The sequence below is a fragment of the Ranitomeya imitator genome, chromosome 1, assembly GCF_032444005.1.
Source record: "Ranitomeya imitator isolate aRanImi1 chromosome 1, aRanImi1.pri, whole genome shotgun sequence".
Classification (NCBI taxonomy): Eukaryota; Metazoa; Chordata; class Amphibia; order Anura; family Dendrobatidae; genus Ranitomeya; species Ranitomeya imitator.
Window position 1 is genome coordinate 1,115,046,649 of NC_091282.1, and position 20,016 is coordinate 1,115,066,664.

The 20,016-nt window shown below is 45.4% G+C and overlaps 1 protein-coding gene across 1 annotated transcript in view; it reads left to right on the forward strand.

Annotated features, from left to right (window-relative positions):
• The first annotated feature begins 4,150 nt into the window (after positions 1–4,150).
• The window catches only part of LOC138656972 (microtubule-associated tumor suppressor 1 homolog), a 71,420-nt gene continuing 55,554 nt past the window's right edge, over positions 4,151–20,016 (forward strand). The window contains exon 1 of the mRNA XM_069744394.1: positions 4,151–4,410. The gene's annotated coding sequence lies outside the window, so the exon portion shown is untranslated. The remainder of the gene's footprint in view (positions 4,411–20,016) is intronic.

Consider the following 20,016-nt stretch of genomic DNA (forward strand, 5'->3'; position numbering starts at 1 on the left):
CAATAAAAAATTTAACCTTAAAAACAGCTCTACTCTTAGCATTAACATCTGCCAGGAGGGTCAGTGATATACATGCGTTATCAGTAGATCCTCCCTATCTAATAATTCTCCAGGATAAGATTGTCTTAAAGCCTGATCCTGCATATTTACCAAAAGTAGCATCTAAATTTCATAGAAGTCAGGAGATTTATTTACCATCCTTCTATGAAGATCCAGGTTCAGAAGAGGAGAAAAAATATCATACTCTAGATGTAAAGAGGGCGATATTAGAATACCTGGATAGGACACAAAGCTGGAGACAGAGTAGGGCTCTGTTTGTTTCTTTCCAGAATCAGAAAAAGGGTTCTGGTGTCACGAAGAACTCTATCGCTAGATGGATTAGAGAAGCGATATGTCTTGCCTATTCTGCCAAGGAAGTAACACCACCAGAAGGCATCAGGGCGCACTCCACTCGGGCCATGGCATCATCCTGGGCGGAGAAGGCAGATGTCCCCATTGAAATGATATGTAAGGCGGCAACTTGGTCATCACCTTCCACCTTTTATAAGCACTATCGCCTTGATGTATCTGCTAATTCCAGCTTACAGTTTGGCCGTTCAGTACTTAGTGCTGTGGTCCCTCCCAGTTAAATAGTCTTTGAAAGTCTCTCGTTGTGGGTGCTGTCGTGGCGATAGGAAAACCGGTTTTTACGTACCGGTAATAGGATTTTACAGAGTCCACGACAGCACCCATACATTCCCCCCCGTATTTAGTTCTTATTCCTGCACTCTGTTGGAAGGTGTGCCGTAGAGTTCACTCTATAGAGGTGGTGGTATTTAGTATTGTTTAATATGATATTGTCATGTACTGATTCATTGGCGGTAACCCTTGTACTCTGGAACACAAACTGGAGGGCGAGGGGGACCGCCCCTTTTTAACCTGTAGGTTCCTGTCCGGAAGGTGGGCGGATCCCCTCTCTCGTTGTGGGTGCTGTCGTGGACTCTGTAAAATCCTATTACCGGTACGTAAAAACCGGTTTTGCCCCTATCTACATAATGGGGAAAAGTGAAAGGAAAAGTGTAGGAGGCAAATTGACAGCTGCCAGATGTGAACAAGGGGGACTTAAAGAATGAGAGCGATGGCGCCAAAGAGTATATACCGTACAGTTGCTAAGGTGGGACCCCGACATGGGATACTCACCACACACGGGGATATGAACACACACACAAAATGCGCCACACACTACCACGTGCTTGAACACATATACCACCCTCAGCACACATTTCACCACACATACACCAACCTCGCCACATAAAAGTCGAAACACAAGTCGCCGCTCAAAACTCACCACGCGCAAAACTCGCCACATGCAAAAACTAGGCTCACGCAAAACGCGCCACAAGTGCAAAACTCACCTCATGGAAAACTCGCCACACGCAAAACTTGCACACGCGGAAAATTTCCACATGCACAAAATTTGCAACACATGCAAAAGTTGCCTCACACAAAACTTGCACATACTCAAAACGCACCAGACATAAAACTCACCACGCGCAAAACTCGCCATGCGCAAAACTTGCTGCACACAACTTGCTACCCTAAACTGTCACATGCAACTCGACACACACAAAGTTGCTACACGCATGTTGCCACACGCAACTCAACACACACAACTTGACTAACGAAACTCGCCCTAAAACACACACAAGTCTGGTATTAGCCTTCAAAAATAAAAATCTGATTAATAAGCAGACAAACTACAAGAGCAACAAATGTACCATATTGGAAATACGGCAGCTGTCAGTCACATGACCTGTCTATTATGTGTATGTGTGAGCTAATCTATACTGCCAGGGGGGAGGGCTTCCTGTTGGCTGGGGATCAGGCTGCCAATTAATCTTACAAATACTGAGGTAAAAATACTGAGCAAATAACGTGTGAACGAGGTCTAACACAGGTATATACTATATACAGGGGAGATGACACACAGATATATACTATATACAGGAGAGATGACACACAGGTATATACTATATACAGGAGGAGATGACACACAGGTATATACTATATACAGGAGCAGATTACCTACAGGTATATACTATATACAGGAGGAGATGACATACAGGTATATGCTATATATAGAAGATGACATACAGGTATATACTATATACAGGAGGAGATGACCTACAGATATATACTATATACAGGAGGAGATGACCTACAGATATATACTATATACAGGAGGAGATGACATACAGGTATATGCTATATATAGAAGATGACACACAGGTATATACTATATACAGGAGCAGATTACCTACAGGTATATACTATATACAGGAGGAGATGACATACAGGTATATGCTATATATAGATGATGACACACAGGTATATACTATATACAGGAGCAGATTACCTACAGGTATATACTATATACAGGAGGAGATGACATACAGGTATATGCTATATATAGAAGATGACATACAGGTACATACTATATACAGGAGGAGATGACATACAGGTATATACTATATACAGGAGGAGATGACACACAGATATATACTATATACAGGGGAGATGACACACAGGTATATACTATATACAGGAGGAGATGACATACAGGTATATACTATATATAGGAGGAGATGACATACAGGTATATATTATATATAGGAGGAGATGACATACAGGTATATACTATATATAGGAGGAGATGACATACAGGTATATACTATATATAGGAGGAGATGACATACAGGTATATACTATATACAGGGGAGATGACACACAGCAGGTATATACTATATACAGGGGAGATGACATACAGGTATATACTATATACAGGAGATGACATACAGGTGTATACTATATATAAGGGAGATGACCAACATGTATATACTGAGGTGAAAATGAGAGGTGTGAGGTGAAAATGAAAAGGTGTGAGTGCAAAATGAGAGAGGAGTGAGGGAAAATAGTGGAGTGATCGGAAAATGACAGATGTGAGGTCGAAATGACAAGTGTTAGGCATGAGAGGAGTGAGGGAGAAAATGAGAGATGTGAGGGGGAAAATTAAAGATGGGATTGGGAAAATGAGAGGCGTGATGGGAAAATAAGAGAAGTGACGTGCTATAACTAACCACAGATATTTACTATGCCCAGGCAACGCCTGGCTCTTCAGCTAGTGTATGTATATATATATATATATATATATATATATGTATATGTTAGTATTTTTTCTGAAAAGAAGAAATAATCAAAGTTAAAAAAAAAGTGTGCTTTCAGACCTCAAATAATGCAAAGAAAACTAGTTCATAATCTTTTAATATTTTGTGGAATAACCATAACTTTTAATCACAGCTTTCCTGTGTCTTGGCATGCTTTCCACCAGTCTTTCCCACTTTTTCTGGTACAAATAATGTAAGCATGTCTTTGTCTGATGGCTTGTGACTATCTATCACTCTTGATTACATTCCAGAGGTTTTCAATGGGGTTCAGGTGTGGAGATTGGGCTGCCCATGACAGGGTTTTGATGTGGTGGTCTCTTAATTTTTGCCGGAGCTGTATAAATAAAATAATTATTATACATTTACAGATTGTGCAGAGTGTTATTTTATTTTTTTACATAAATGTGTATACAAAAAGTACCAGGTTGTCCCAGCAGATTATCTCTGAGGTTCAGGGTGTGATTTGTGTCCCATGTGAAGATGGGGTGGTCTGCAGGTGTAGATTCTCCTCCGCTGTCTCGTGTGATCATGCAGACGGTGGGATGCCTAGTCTTCTCCAGTTGTGGGAGGTAAAATCGCTGACGGTGCATCCTCTTTACAAGACTGTACAAGGCAGATTATAATTAGACACAGATGACTAGGAAGCTGGATCGCCGGTGGTCTCCAGCACAGAGGAAGAAATGCAATCTGGACCTTTTATCATCTTGATCTTTTCAAACTTTTTCTCTCCCCATTCCTTGTCATTCATGCTTTCCTTCAGAATGTCCCTAGTCATTGCTAGGCAACTGGGAATGCTGACATGCCTTCGCTCTGGTTCCACCCCCTTCGTCCAGGGAGGCTAGGCTCCGCATTGGCCACTTTGTCCTGTGGGTCTGTGTGCTGCACATCCCTGTGGACCTTGCTCCTGGGATGGAAGTCATCATTATCAGGGTTTTCCTCCAACCAGGGGCTAGATGATCTGGCGGTGGGTATGACTAAACGCTGGCAAACCTTTCTAAAGGAAATTCTTTTGTAATCCTGCAGCAAGTCAGTAAAGCTTCGCCTGCATAGTGCTGCCTGCCTGGGAAAAGTGCCTGTGGAGAAGCTGTCCAGAGCTGGGAATACTGCAGTGCCTCTGGTATGGAGCATCCGCGACTGCAGAGGACGGAGACGCTCTCTCCACCACCAAGGTGTCCTTCTGTCTGACCACAAGGACATCCCGGAGAAGGTTAGTGACTTCACTGTTCCTTCTGCTAGGCATGGCTGTGAAAGGAAATGGAGCCTTCAGGGACTTTCTGAATCTATTTAGTAAAACCCTAAGGCCCCGCAGTGAGGTCTGCACCATGCCTGGAGTTCCCAGCACCAGCCAAAGGGCACCGTCCTTCTCCCTGCCGTAGGACGTCTTCTAAATCCCATAAGGACAAGCTGGTAAATTCCTTATGTAACGTGACAGCCTAAACACCTTTAAGCTTAGTGATGTCTTTATGACCTGTGCGTACTCTTTGGTATCTCCCTGCCTGCTTTTATGGGCTTGGGTATTGGAGAGCAGGCTCTTCTCGGCTTTTCTCATCATAATTGGATTGTGAGCTCCGCTGGAGAGGAGGATTGATGTCAGTGATTACTGCACAAATAATGGGGAATGCGGAGACTGGGGCGAGCTGCAGGACCTATAACTTTATGGATTAGCTGGGAGCCTACGCTTTGTCTTTCTCCGTATGTAGTGATGTGCTGGTGACGCTGCCGCACTTCTAATCCTCCAACACTTGGCTCTGTCAGCACAAACTGGAATGTTGTGTGCGGGAAGACGCCGTCCTGATTGGTGACGCGCACTACCTCCCATCCCAGCGTCCTACCTATAAGCGGACACAATGGGATATTGCTGAAGGCTCCGAAGCACACTTCTGCGCTGCCAAAGGGAGAACCTACGCAGATACTAAAAAGTTCTGCAGAATCCCAGCCCTACCTCGCATACTAAATAATGCCTCAAATGACTTGCTAAATCCAAGAGTTTTCAGAGTTCTGCAATTAAATATTAAACGGAAGGATTTTTTATATCCTAATTTTACTACCATCATCCTAAATATTATAACTATGCCTGAGCCAGACACACAACTGATGTCAGTCTTGTGCACAACGCATTTCAGTCCGGCGTCCATAGGTGGGCAGGGAAATGTCCGGCATCCCAAGTAATGCCGCTGGATATACAGCTGTTCCTGGAGCACACACAAGGAACAGATTTTCTTGTGGTTTGTGTTGAGCTAACCGTGTCTCGAGGGGTTGGGAGCAGGGGATCAGCTATTGGAATACTTTATATGTACCCCTTTGTGTAATTAGGAGATTGGAGTACAAATACTGCATAGCAAATTGTGGCCGTGGTCTGACACTTATCTGAATGCCAACCCTACAGGATATCTTTGGGTCCAATTTTTTTTTCTAATTTAACCATTAACTGCAATTTTGGCCTCAGGATGTTGCAGAAGGTCTGTGTAGTTTAATCTGTGCAAAATTAAATTTTTGCTTACTCAGTTTATAATATATTTTGCTTTTAATGCATGTAAATGAGGCTAAATCTGGGCCATGTGAAACGGGCCATATGGTAGCTCCCTGTAGTGTCGGGGCCTTTGGGGACTGAATTTTTACATAATGTATATTAATTGCTTTGTTTGTGGAATGGTTTAGCCTTCATTCAGACTACTTAATATGACCACACATGAGGTCTGTATGCCTTACACGCTGGTTTGTCAAAAGTATGCTGAACTCTAGAACAACATTTTATATATTTTTTTGTTACTTGCTGCATCCTGGATCGAATCTCAACATAAAGCTGGACCAGTCGGGTCTTCTGCCAGTCTCATACCACCACTTAAACCACTGCCATGACTTAAGGTCAAAGAACGGCAGGTGTACAGAGTGATGCGGGGAAAAGAAAGTGGACGACGGGCGTTTTGCTCAGAATATTGTGCATGTGTGCAGAGACTTACCGGTGCCCTGTCTCGATGATGCTGCTGTGCCAATGTCTGTTACAGCCAAGGGGGCATGCTTTCAGGTTGAAGCCGGACTACTCTGAAAACTAGTCTGGAGGGGTGTTAACACTCCTTTTAGCTTAAGTGAGGTATATAACTTTATTTTTCACCCTTACAAATAATCCTATTGCACATGGAGTTTTTGTACTGCAGGAATAGGCACATATGTCTTGCTCGTGGCTAAGGACTGATTCGGAGGTCCTTTTTTTTTTTTTTTGCGTACGAGTGCTATCCGAGTTTTTCATGAATATTAATCATACCTATAATAATAAATGGGGCTGTTCACATGAGACATGTCTTATATTTTACCGTGTGTAACAACAAAATTGGCAATGTATATCTCGCCAGAGAAAAAGAGAAGACAACACTCTGACGCCATCAGTCGGTCCAGTTTTCTTGGATGAGAAGCACTGATGAAACTCAGGACAAAATTCTGTTGAAACTTCATGTGAATGAGCCTTTAGGAGAGGCAAGGTAACTGACAGCTAAGTAACAGGGACATTGTCAAGTGGAGGGTCACGTGCAAACCTGAAGCTGTGAAGATGACTGAGGGTCTGTAGTCACCGTGCAGATATATTTTGGTGTGTGGTTTTGCTTGGACACTGTTTCTATAGATGCCTATAGGCTCCATTGCCCCCTCCGTATCTTGGTGGGACATCGTGGCATTGCCCCCACTGACAGATTCCTGCCAAGATGCAGTATTCTAGTATCTCATACAAGTACAATACTTTCCAAACTGGGTCCCAGAGAAGGGCATTGCCACCCTAATGTAATGCCAAGTGTGGTGTTACTACTTGTCAGATTGTGAAATTTTATCTAATCTCCTACTTATCACCATGTGACTGACCTGTAACAATGGCTAATGGCTATTACCTAATATGTATTTTTCCACTCTCGCTAATGAAAGGGAACATGTCTGTAAAAAAAAAAAAAAAATCTGCAGTATATGCCTGCATCCAAAGTGGTAATTTGCAGGTAAATGCTGTGTACCATAGTGGGTGGGTTTTGGCTGCTCCATTATGCTGCATTGGGCAGACGCCAGTGTATGAATTTTCACGGCCACACACTGGTACTGACTGTTGTGGTTTTAGAACTGATTTTTAGCAATAAAACCTCTTTAAGTTTTAATGAAACCTCACACATTTTATGATTTTGGCATTGCCAATTAATGTTCCTTAGCAAATATTATTGTGTGATTTTTCAGATGATGGTCACGTGCTATTATAGTGAACCAAGGCTTGTAGTGTGTGAGGCCTAAACTGACCACAGTGCCCAAGATTAACTAGATGTAAATCTGTCAATATTAAATGTTTGTTGTGATCGAAAATGGATCGGCAGCAACTGATGACTCAGGATGTGTGCAAATACTCCAGTGCAGCTGATGACCCGGGATACGTGCAAATACTCCAGTGCAGCTGATCACCCGGGGTACGTGCAAATACTCCAGTGCAGCTGATGACCCGGGGTATGTGCAAATACTCCAGTGCAGCTGATGACCCGGGGTATGTGCAAATACTCCAGTGCAGCTGATGACCCGGGGTACGTGCAAATACTCCAGTGCAGCTGATCACCCGGGGTATGTGCAAATACTCCAGTGCAGCTGATGACCCAGGATACGTGCAAATACTCCAGTGCAGCTGATCACCCGGGGTACGTGCAAATACTCCAGTGCAGCTGATCACCCGGGATACGTGCAAATACTCCAGTGCAGCTGATCACCCGGGGTACGTGCAAATACTCCAGTGCAGCTGATTACCCGGGGTACGTGCAAATACTCCAGTGCAGCTGATCACCCAGGATACGTGCAAATACTCCAGTGCAGCTGATCACCCGGGGTACGTGCAAATACTCCAGTGCAGCTGATGACCCAGGATACGTGTAAATACTCCAGTGCAGCTGATCACCCGGGGTACGTGCCTATACTCCAGTGCAGCTGATCACCCGGGATACGTGCAAATACTCCAGTGCAGCTGATCACCCGGGGTACGTGCCTATACTCCAGTGCAGCTGATCACCCGGGGTACGTGCAAATACTCCAGTGCAGCTGATCACCCGGGGTATGTGCAAATATTCCAGTGCAGCTGATGACTCGGGGTATGTGCAAATACTCCAGTGCAGCTGATCACCCGGGGTACGTGCAAATACTCCAGTGCAGCTGATGACCCGGGGTGCGTGCCTATACTCCAGTGCAGCTGATGACCCAGGATGTGTGCAAATACTCCAGTGCAGCTGATCACCCGGGGTATGTGCAAATACTCCAGTGCAGCTGATGACTCGGGGTATGTGCAAATACTCCAGTGCAGCTGATCACCCGGGGTACGTGCAAATACTCCAGTGCAGCTGATGACCCGGGGTACGTGCAAATACTCCAGTGCAGCTGATCACCCGGGGTACGTGCAAATACTCCAGTGCAGCTGATGACCCGGGGTACGTGCAAATACTCCAGTGCAGCTGATCACCCGGGGTACGTGCAAATACTCCAGTGCAGCTGATGACCCGGGGTACGTGCCTATACTCCAGTGCAGCTGATGACCCAGGATGTGTGCAAATACTCCAGTGCAGCTGATGACCCGGGGTACGTGCAAATACTCCAGTGCAGCTGATCACCCGGGGTACGTGCAAATACTCCAGTGCAGCTGATCACCCGGGGTATGTGCAAATACTCCAGTGCAGCTGATGACCCGGGGTACGTGCAAATACTCCAGTGCAGCTGATGACCCGGGGTACGTGAAAATACTCCAGTGCAGCTGATGACTCGGGGTATGTGCAAATACTCCAGTGCAGCTGATCACCCGGGGTATGTGCAAATACTCCAGTGCAGCTGATGACTCGGGGTACGTGCAAATACTTCAGTGCAGCTAATCACCCGGGGTATGTGCAAATACTCCAGTGCAGCTGATGACCCGGGGTACGTGAAAATACTCCAGTGCAGCTGATCACCCGGGGTACGTGCCTATACTCCAGTGCAGCTGATGACCCAGGATGTGTGCAAATACTCCAGTGCAGCTGATCACCCGGGGTATGTGCAAATACTCCAGTGCAGCTGATGACTCGGGGTATGTGCAAATACTCCAGTGCAGCTGATCACCCGGGGTACGTGCAAATACTCCAGTGCAGCTGATCACCCGGGGTACGTGCAAATACTCCAGTGCAGCTGATGACCCGGGGTACGTGCAAATACTCCAGTGCAGCTGATCACCCGGGGTACGTGCAAATACTCCAGTGCAGCTGATGACCCGGGGTACGTGCCTATACTCCAGTGCAGCTGATGACCCAGGATGTGTGCAAATACTCCAGTGCAGCTGATGACCCGGGGTACGTGCAAATACTCCAGTGCAGCTGATCACCCGGGGTACGTGCAAATACTCCAGTGCAGCTGATCACCCGGGGTATGTGCAAATACTCCAGTGCAGCTGATCACCCGGGGTATGTGCAAATACTCCAGTGCAGCTGATGACCCGGGGTACGTGCAAATACTCCAGTGCAGCTGATGACCCGGGGTACGTGAAAATACTCCAGTGCAGCTGATGACTCGGGGTACGTGCAAATACTCCAGTGCAGCTGATCACCCGGGGTACGTGCAAATACTCCAGTGCAGCTGATCACCCGGGGTACGTGCAAATACTCCAGTGCAGCTGATGACCCGGGGTACGTGCAAATACTCCAGTGCAGCTGATCACCCGGGGTACGTGCAAATACTCCAGTGCAGCTGATGACCCGGGGTACGTGCAAATACTCCAGTGCAGCTGATGACCCGGGGTACGTGAAAATACTCCAGTGCAGCTGATGACTCGGGGTATGTGCAAATACTCCAGTGCAGCTGATCACCCGGGGTACGTGCAAATACTCCAGTGCAGCTGATGACTCGGGGTACGTGCAAATACTTCAGTGCAGCTAATCACCCGGGGTATGTGCAAATACTCCAGTGCAGCTGATGACCCGGGGTACGTGCAAATACTCCAGTGCAGCTGATGACCCGGGGTATGTGCAAATACTCCAGTGCAGCTGATGACCCGGGGTATGTGCAAATACTCCAGTGCAGCTGATGACCCGGGGTATGTGCAAATACTCCAGTGCAGCTGATGACCCGGGGTACGTGCAAATACTCCAGTGCAGCTGATGACCCTGGGTACAGGCAAGTACTCTGCTGCAGCTAATGACCGAATCGGCATGATAAAATAGTTGCAATCTCAGCTCATGGTCTAAATGATCAAATTAATTATGGATGCTTTATTTGATGTTTCTGTTGAACTTTCTCTGTTGATATCCAATTGTCTTTTACACATATTAGTGTGCCTCTCCATTAATCCTATATGTTTTGTCACCCTTTTGGGTTTTTGCATTTTTATTGACGGTTATCATCATGGCCTCTAATACATTATCGTAATATTGGGCATACTTGTTATAATAAATTGTTGATACTAGATGGTATTTTCTACCTCGAGCATTCCCATATAACATGTGTGGAAACTTAACGAGGTTTTGCTCAAGACATGCTATAGGGTTAAAGAGGCTTTCTATACGTGCGCATGCGCAGTTTGATCCTTTGACGTGTATCCTTTGGATAATTGAAATGTTTTGATTTGTTGGCGCAATGCGCCCTTTTGGAGACGGGCTGTTTCAAAGCTTAATATATTGGCCTGTAATGCCCTATTGTTTGTTAGCATATGTATCCATGTAGACGCCAACAATATGTCTCTGCCTTTAATCCACATGCGCGCAGCGACGTTTGTTTGGCGAATTGGGGCAGCTTTTTTATGAATCAAGCGCCTTGGCATGTTATTGTAAATGATGTATCTGCCCTTATTTACAGTACAGCAGCACGTTATGACTTACCGCCCACTGGCGGATCCTCTGACTGATGCCTGGTTTAACACGTCGTAAGGCTGGCGTCCCGTTGTCTGAGCAATGTCAACTAGATTTTACCTCGAGCATTCCCATATAACACTTGTGGGAATTTAATGAGGTTTCGCTTATAATATGCCAGGAAATATAGGATGAAATAGGCTTTCCATACGTGCGCATGCACTGCTTGATCTTTTTGATAATTAATAATTAAAAAGTTAAGATTTGTTGGTGCAATGCGCCCTTTTGGAGACGGGCTGTTTCAAAGCTTAATATATTGGCTTGTAATGCCCTATTGTTTATTAGCATACATATCCATGTAGATGCCAACAATGTTTTTTTGCCTTTAATCCACATGCGCGCATGCGCCGTTTGATTGACAAATTGGGGCAGCTTTCTATGAATCAAACGCCTTGATATAATATTGTCAATGATGTATCTGCCCTCATTTACAGCAGCACGTTATGGCTTACCGCCCATTGGCGGATGCTCTGATGCCTTGTCTCACGCGTGTGTTGGCGTCCCGTTGTCTGAGCAACGTCAACTTCCGGTCGCTACCGGAAGTTGTTCTCGTGGCTCTACAATGGACGTTTTCCAGCCTGTCAGAAAAGATTATAAACAAGTAATTTTAATGAATTATGGGGCGTTATATATCGCTGCATGTCTCTTTATTAGAGATGTATTTTGGGTAAATCCCATAGCATCCGTTTCATTCATTATAAACGCCATACATATTATACCATCTGTCTAATTAAGCCAGTCACATGATTCTTGTGAAGTTGGTGATAGGCGGTTTGCCTTGCAGCACACTTTTTTAAGGGGAACTGATCATTCCTCCCACACTCTGCAGTGTAGCATAGAGGGTGGCAGGTCTCTATGCCTTTTCATGTAGCACTATATCTCCCATGCAAGCTAGTCCCCTGATGATCCAGCTTGAAAGAAACGGGTTGGGACACCGATATAGGGAGAGTGCCGGGCACGTTATATTTTAGGGGTACATGTGGACCGCCCTTGTAAGGGCGGGAGCTTGGGGATTCAGCTTTATTGATGGCCCCAATAGGGATTGACAGGGTATTGTCTCCTGACGCTGTGGCATGATGGATTCTTTCATTCCAGCAAGTTTTGGCTCCACTTTACTGGTCCTTGGCAATTAGGGAGACTGTTCCATTTTATGTATTTGTTCATGTTTCACACCATCTGACCCCTGCTCTTTTTTTGTGATACCTGCTGATATTTATGCAACCAAGGTTATCCATTTATTTGTTTTGGCACTCAACTAGTGCTTTTGCATGTGTGTGTTACCCTTATCAAATAAGGTACCTTGGGTTGATTAATAAACACACTGGGCCATTGCGAGTGTTGTTTTATTAAACCCTTAAGGTACCTTCACACTGAGCAACTTTAGAACGATAACGATGGCGATCTGTGACGTTGCAGCATCCTGTTGCAGCATCCTGGATAGTGATATCGTTGTGTTTGACACGCAGCAGCGATCAGGATCCTGCTGTGACATCGCTGGTCGGAGCTAGAAAGCCAGAACTTTATTTCGTCGCTGGATCACCCGCTGACATCGCTGAATCGGCGTGTGTGACGCCAATCCAGCGATGTCTTCACTTGTAACCAGGGTAAACATCGGGTTACTAAGCGCAGGGCCGCGCTTAGTAACCCGATGTTTACCCTGGTTACCATTGTAAATGTAAAAAAAAATAAACTACATACTTACATTCCAGTGTCTGTCGCGTCCCCTGGCGGCGTCAGCTTACCTGCACTGTCAGCGCCTGCCGGCCGTAAAGCAGAGCACAGCGGTGACGTCACCGCTCTGCTTTACGGCCAGCGCTTACACAGTGCAGGGAAGCTGACGCCGGGGGACGCGACAGACACCGGAATGTAAGTATGTAGTGTTTTTTTTTTTTTTACATTTACAATGGTAACCAGGGTAAACATCGGGTTACTAAGCGCGGCCCTGCACTTAGTAACCCGTTGTTTACCCTGGTTACCCGGGGACTTCGGCTTCGTTGGTTGCTGGACATCTGTCTAACAGCTCTCCAGCGACCACACAACGACGAAACAGCGACGCTGCAGCGATCGGCATCGTTGTCTATATCGTTGCAGCGTCTCTTAAAGTGACGGTACCTTTAGAAGTACTAATCCAGTTATGATGTAGTACCTGACAGGTCACATTATGTAGTACCCTTTTTATATTCCTCTTTAGGTGACACTATTTTTTGTACTTTGTTATATATATGTATGTATGTGTGTGTGTGTGTGTGTAGATAGATAGATATAGATTCAAGATTCAAAGAAGCTTTATTGGCAGGACCAAATACACATCAGTTTTGCCACAGCAAGTGTATAAAGGCAATAGGGATAGGGACTGTGGGGATGTTGGGTAGGAGCTGTAGGGAAGGTGGATGGGGGCAGATCCATTGTGGGGGCTATAGTCCATGGCATAAGGGAGGTGGATGGGGCAGATCCAGGGTGGGGGCTATAGTCCATGGCATATGGGAGGTGGATGGGGCAGGTCCAGGTTGGGGGCTATAGTCCATGGCATAGGGGAGGTGGATGGGGCAGGTCCAGGTTGGGGGCTATAGTCCATGGCATATGGGAGGTGGATGGGGCAGGTCCAGGTTGGGGGCTATAGTCCATGGCATCATAGTTCTTTCTCGCAGTCTATGGCATTCGCTCACATACCGCGCTGCTATCTCCACCGCTCTCTCTTCTTCTCCCAGCAGGATATATGTTTTCTCTTCCTCCTTCATGGTGATGAAGTCTGGGAAGAGATGTGAGAGTCTCCTGAAGTGAGTGTCCCTCACTGCTGAGTATTTGGGGCAGTGTAGCAGGAAGTGGGTATCGTCCTCTATGGCCTCCTGGTCAGTGTTGGCACAGTCTTTCCTCCCTGGGCTTGTAGCTCTGCCTGTGTCGGCCACATTCGATGGCCAGACTGTGGGCACTGAGTCTATATCGGCTCAGGATCTGGCGGTCTCTGGGGTCCGGGAGTTTCTCCAGATATGGGGCCAGTCTGTAGTCTCTCTGTAGGCTCCGGTACATGGTCAGTTTCTGTGAGCTGATGATATCATTCTTCCAGTCACTGACATACTTCTCCTGGCCTTCGTCTGCCATCTTCCTGATTCCGGCTTTTGTCAGGTTGTTGTGATTGGTGTTGTGGTCCGGTTGGGTTTGGCTGGGCTGTTCCGAGGGTTCTGGTTTTTCTGTTTCACCTACATGTATCAGGGCTTTATGGTGATGGGAGCTTGGATTGCTCCTATGCAGGTGAGCCCGGAATGACAGCGCCCTCTTTAGAACTGTTAGGTGTAGAGGGAATCTGCCCAGCTCGGCTCGGCAAGCACTGTTGGAGGTGTTCCGATGGACCTGGAGAAGGTGCTTGCAGAATTCCAGGTGGAATATTTCTGTTGGACTGGAATCCCACTTTGACCAGTCTGGGTAGGTGTGAGGACCCCAGACTTCGCTGCCATACAGGAGGATTGGGGCGATGATGGAGTCGAAGATTTTTAGCCAGACCCTCACTGGTGGCTTCAGATGGTAGAGTGTCCTTCGGATGGCATAGAAGGTTTTGCAGGCCTTGTCTTTCAGGGTCTCTATGGCTTGTTTGAAGCTCCCTGACCGGTGAATCTCTAGGCCCAGGTAGGTATATTTGTCTGTTCCTGTGAGGTCGCAGTTGTTGAGGACAAATGATGGGTGTTGGTCTGATCTTCTCTTTCTCCTCTGGAACACCATGGTGTTAGTTTTCTTTAGGTTGACCGGTAGAGCCCAGGTGGAGCTGAATTTCTTTAGGATTTTCAGGTTGTCCTGGAGGCCTTTCTCGGTTGGTGACAGCAGCAGCAGGTCATCTGCATACAGCAGGAATTTCACCTGAGCGTCGTGGAGGGTGAGTCCTGGTGCTGAGGAGGATTCCAGGGCGGTAGCCAGCTCGTTGATGTAGATGTTGAAGAGCGTTGGACTTAGGCTGCAGCCTTGTCTGACTCCGCGGCTCTGCTGGAAATAAGCCGTTCTTTTGCCGTTCACACTCACGCTGCAGTGGTTCTCGGTGTAGGAGCTTTTGATGACATCGTAGGTCTTTCCTCCTATTCCACTCTCCAGCAGTTTCAGGAATAAGCCCGGGTGCCACACTGAGTCAAAGGCCTTTTTAAAGTCCTTAAAGCAGGCGTATATCTTCCCATTCTTTGTATTGTAGACGTGTCTCTGAATGAGGCTGTGCAGAGTATAGATGTGGTCAGTGGTGCGGTGGTTCGGCATCGGTTTTTCTTGTCTTTGGTGCCCATGTGGTTCCATAGTTCCCAGAAGGAGTTGTCTTGGAGGGCGTCTTGGAGTTGATTAAGCTTGGTAGAGATGTAACCCTGCTCTTCCTCCTGAGGATGGTTTTGTACTGCTTTTGTATGGAGTCATAGGCTTCCCTCAGACCCAGGTGGTTGAGGTCTCTGTGTTTCTTGTTGGAGGCTGTTCTCAGGGTCTTCCTTACAGCTTTACATTCTCTGTCAAACCAGCCATTGACCTGTGTTTCTTTTGGTCTCTTCTAGTCGACTTTTTTAAGGTCTGACAGTCTGGCCATTGCGTAAAATATATTGTTGAGGTCCTTTGCTGCTTGGCTCACTCCCTCTGGGTTTGGCATGTACTCGAGGTTGTAGAAGTGGTGGAGCTTCCGCTGTACTTCAGGTCTGCTGGAAGCTTCTTTATACTTTAGTGCCGACATTTTGGACCATTTATAGGATGGAGGCCGGGTGAAGAGGCCGCCCTGCTGTGGCTTCTGAGTGGATGGTTTCTCTGTAGACGTCATGTACAGAAGAAGTTGGCTGTGGTCTGACAGGTGCGTTTGTGGGGTGACTATGAAGGCGCTGACATCTGCCAGGTTCAGGTCTGTAATGGCGTAATCAACTACACTCCTCCCTACATGGGAGTTTAGTGTATACCTTCCTAAGGAGTCACCCTTGCTTCGTCCATTAAGGATATGAAGTCCTAAACTTTTACATACGTTCAGGAGCTTTCTGCCACTTTTGTTGACTGTACTGTCATAGCTGTTTCTCTGTGTGTACAGGGTCTTGGCCGTCATTCTCTGCTCCAAGTATGTAGATGTTTCCATCCATGGTCAGGAAGTCTCTCTCTCTCCCTGTTCTTGCATTGAGGTCTCCAAAGATGAGAACTTTGCCCAGGGCCTGATAATGGGCGGCTTCTCTTTGTAAGATCTCGAAGCAGTCTGGATTGAAGTAGGGGGACTCTGGCGGTGGTATATAGGTGGCACAGAGGTGGACATCAGACTGACAGGTGAGGATGGAGCTGCTGATTCTGATCCATATGTGGCTGTCTCCTTTCTTCACCGGTTTGATGTACTGGTGGAGCTCCTCTTTATACCGGATCACTACTCCTCCTGAGCCCCGGCCCTGTTTGATGTTTTTATTTTTCTGGGCATGGACCGAGAATTCCTTGTATCCAATAGGCACAAGGGATTCGTTTTCGGCTCTGGTTTCCAGGAGGATCTGAATGTCTATATTTTTCATACTTTGTATAAAATCAGTCCTTTGTTTTAGATCCGAAGGTTGAGGCGTTGAGACCCTGGATATTCCAGCTGCTGATTGTAAGTGAAGACATTCTTCTGTGTGGTTTGTGTGTATATACCTTGTAATGAGTATGGCTGTGTGGGACAAACTGGATTTCTGACCGTTTTATAGAAGTGCTTGGTTCCATCCAGATAGATATATATATATATCTATGTGTGTATATCTATGTGTGTATATCTATGTGTGTGTATATCTATGTGTGTATATCTATGTGTGTATATCTGTGTGTATATCTATGTGTGTGTATATATATGTGTGTGTGTATATATATATATATATGTGTGTGTGTGTGTGTGTGTGTATATATATATATATATATGTGTGTGTGTATATATGTGTGTGTGTATATATATGTGTGTGTGTATATATATGTGTGTGTGTGTATATATATGTGTGTGTGTATATATATGTGTGTGTGTATATATGTGTGTGTGTATATATATGTGTGTGTGTATATATATGTGTGTGTGTATATATATGTGTGTGTGTATATGTGTGTATATATATATATGTGTGTATATATATATATATGTGTATATATATTAAAAGTTATGTTTTAATTCCTGCTTATGCTATGTTCCCGGATCTCAGCTGCCACATAGTAAAACACTGGCCTGAATGCTATGCAATGTTTTATTGCATAGTACTCGGGCCATGTTATACGCTAGTGTGATCCAGTCTGTTTCTTTCTGCAATGTGTTGTTACTGACCAGTTCAGACAAACAGCAAATGTGGGTTATATTTAGTTCCAATGTCCATGTTTCTTGTCTGGAGCACACATCCATTATAGTTTAGTGTGTTGTTGTTCACATGTCCGTGCCTTTTTTTTTTTTTTTTTGGTGTCCATGTGTCTGAACAAAAATTACAAGACACGTCAGTCTTTTCCGCCATCACGGATTAAAAGTACCAGCAAAGTCCGTGTCTGAAATATGATTGTTAATGTATTCTGGCATGCGTCTGTGCACTTTGTTAAAAGCAACTGGCAGTGTAATTTTACACATTTTTTATGTTGACAAACCTTTTTTATAGATATAAATATCTTTCCTTTCATCAAATTCCAGCTCTACCTTGGACACAGCACATACAAGTCTGGTGCACAGTCATCAGATGCCAGAGTCCTGCCCTTTCGTTGGATAACTATTGGGCCACGTTCACACGGTCAGTAGTATTTGGTCGGTATTTTACCTCAGTATTTGTTCCACTCCTGGCTTTGTCTTACAATCAGGGGAAAAGTATATTAGAAACATGTCACCACTTCTCTTTTTTCCACCCACTCGTAGTTTTGGCTTACAAATACTGAGGTAAAAAACTCTCTCAATATTCAGTGTATGCACGTGGCCTTGGGCTGTGTAATGCCAGTTACTCCATTGTCCAATTTTTCACATCAATGCTGATTGCAAGCAGTGTGCCAAGATCTTACAGCCTAGAGGAGCACTTACACTGCATGATTATCAGGAATAAGCATTCTAGGATATATTCATGCCTGATAAACGCACAGTGTGAACAGGCTGATGATCACCTAACGAACTGATTGTCGGTCTTTTAACGCCATCTGTCTATTGGTGTAAACACATCATAAATGCTCGTTAGAGTGGTCAACCGGCAGCCATAGGCTGCTGCCGAACGTGTACATAGGAGCCGATTTGGTAGACACAACCATCGTACATAACAATCATTAATAGATCCAGAGACCGACATATATTTGGTGCAACGTGTACAGGGGCCGGAGAGGAAAGGGGCCACATCCACTTCCATCGCTGGTGGAATAGTTCATTATGGGGAGCTTATTGGGCTGCTAAGGGCCCATGTCTTGTTCTTGCACAGGTCTGTTATTATTCTCTTAGCACAGGTCGTTTTTACAGCGAACAATGTGCTGCAGAGAACGATTCCTTCGAAGCAAGCTTCATCGTTTCGCCCAATATACAAGCATTTTGCTAGTTGGATGGATGATTGGCAGCCCATGACAGTCTGAGGCTATTCACATGTCCTTGATATTTTGTAGACCTTGTTTTGTGCAAAATCCATGGAGATCTGTACGATAAATAGATCTGAGTGTTGCATTGGACTCTGAAATAAAAGTAGACAAGTCCGTGAAAAATAATCTGACAGAACGCCGATGCCTTGTGAAAGCCGTTTCTCACTGATGAGACTCCGTCCTTTTTTTCATATATAACAAAAACTGACATCTGAATGAGGCCTATAGTTCTTTTCACCTGTGGTAAATTTCTGTGGAACAAATATCCTGTTCCGTGCATCTGAAATATTCATGATTTCTGCATTGTGCAGATCTGAAAACATCCAGCTTGCTCTTAATTCTGCAGCAGTTTTTTCCTTTTTCATTGAGTGTGCTTGAGGTTCCACTTTACCATCAACAAGCTTCTTAAACTACAGCCTTCGGGGTATGTGCCATGTTCAGTGCAATATATCTATAGTGAAAATCCAGACCGTCTGCAGTGTATATGCAATGTGGGAACATACCCGAAGGGTATGTACACACGACGTCTTTTATAGGTGGGAATTCTCCGTGGCACACATCCTGAAGGGTTTGTCAATAACGAACATGTGCGCTGCAATGCATAAACCACTTGCGGCCTTGAGTCTTTTCAACTTATTTTAACTGCTTTGTTTCCAAACACACCATTCCGTTAAAAGAACTAACCAATGCATTCTTCATGCAGCTCCGCTTGAAAGCTGCTCACAAGTTTATATGTGCAAGATGGCGTCAAAAAATGTTCAAGCTTCAAACTACTCTTAGGGTATGTGCACACGTAGAATGATCCTCTGCGGATTTTTCCGCAGCGGATTTGATAAATCCTCAGGGCAAAAACTGTGCGTTTTTCCTGCAAATTTATTGCGGATTTACCGCGGTTTTTGTACGGATTCCACTGCGGTTCTACGCCTGCGGTATTATGGAGCAGGTGTAAAACCGCTGCGGATTCCACATAAAAAAGTGACCTGCTGCGGAATTTAAAACGCTGCTTTCCGCAGCATGTGCACTGCGGATTGCATTTCCTATAGGTTTACATTGTACTGTAAACGCATGAGAAACCGCTGCAGATCCACAGCTGCGGAAATGCTGCGGATCAGCAGCAAAATCCACAGCGTGAGCACATAGCCTTATTTTAGATACAAGTGGCTTTTGTTCGTAAAGTTTTGTGCACATAACACTTCACCATACCAAGACATCTTGGACAACTGTAGCTTTTAACTTTGTGACAACAGTTTGGGGAAGGTCCTTTACTGTTCCAACATGCTGTGCCCAGTGTACAGAGAAGGGGGCATGAAGGATTTCCAATGTCAGGTGTAATGCATATGTGTCCAATAGGTTTGTCCAGATAATGCAGCTTCATTGAGTTGCAGATTCTTTCCATGTTTGTGCAATTTCCTTTGCTTTAT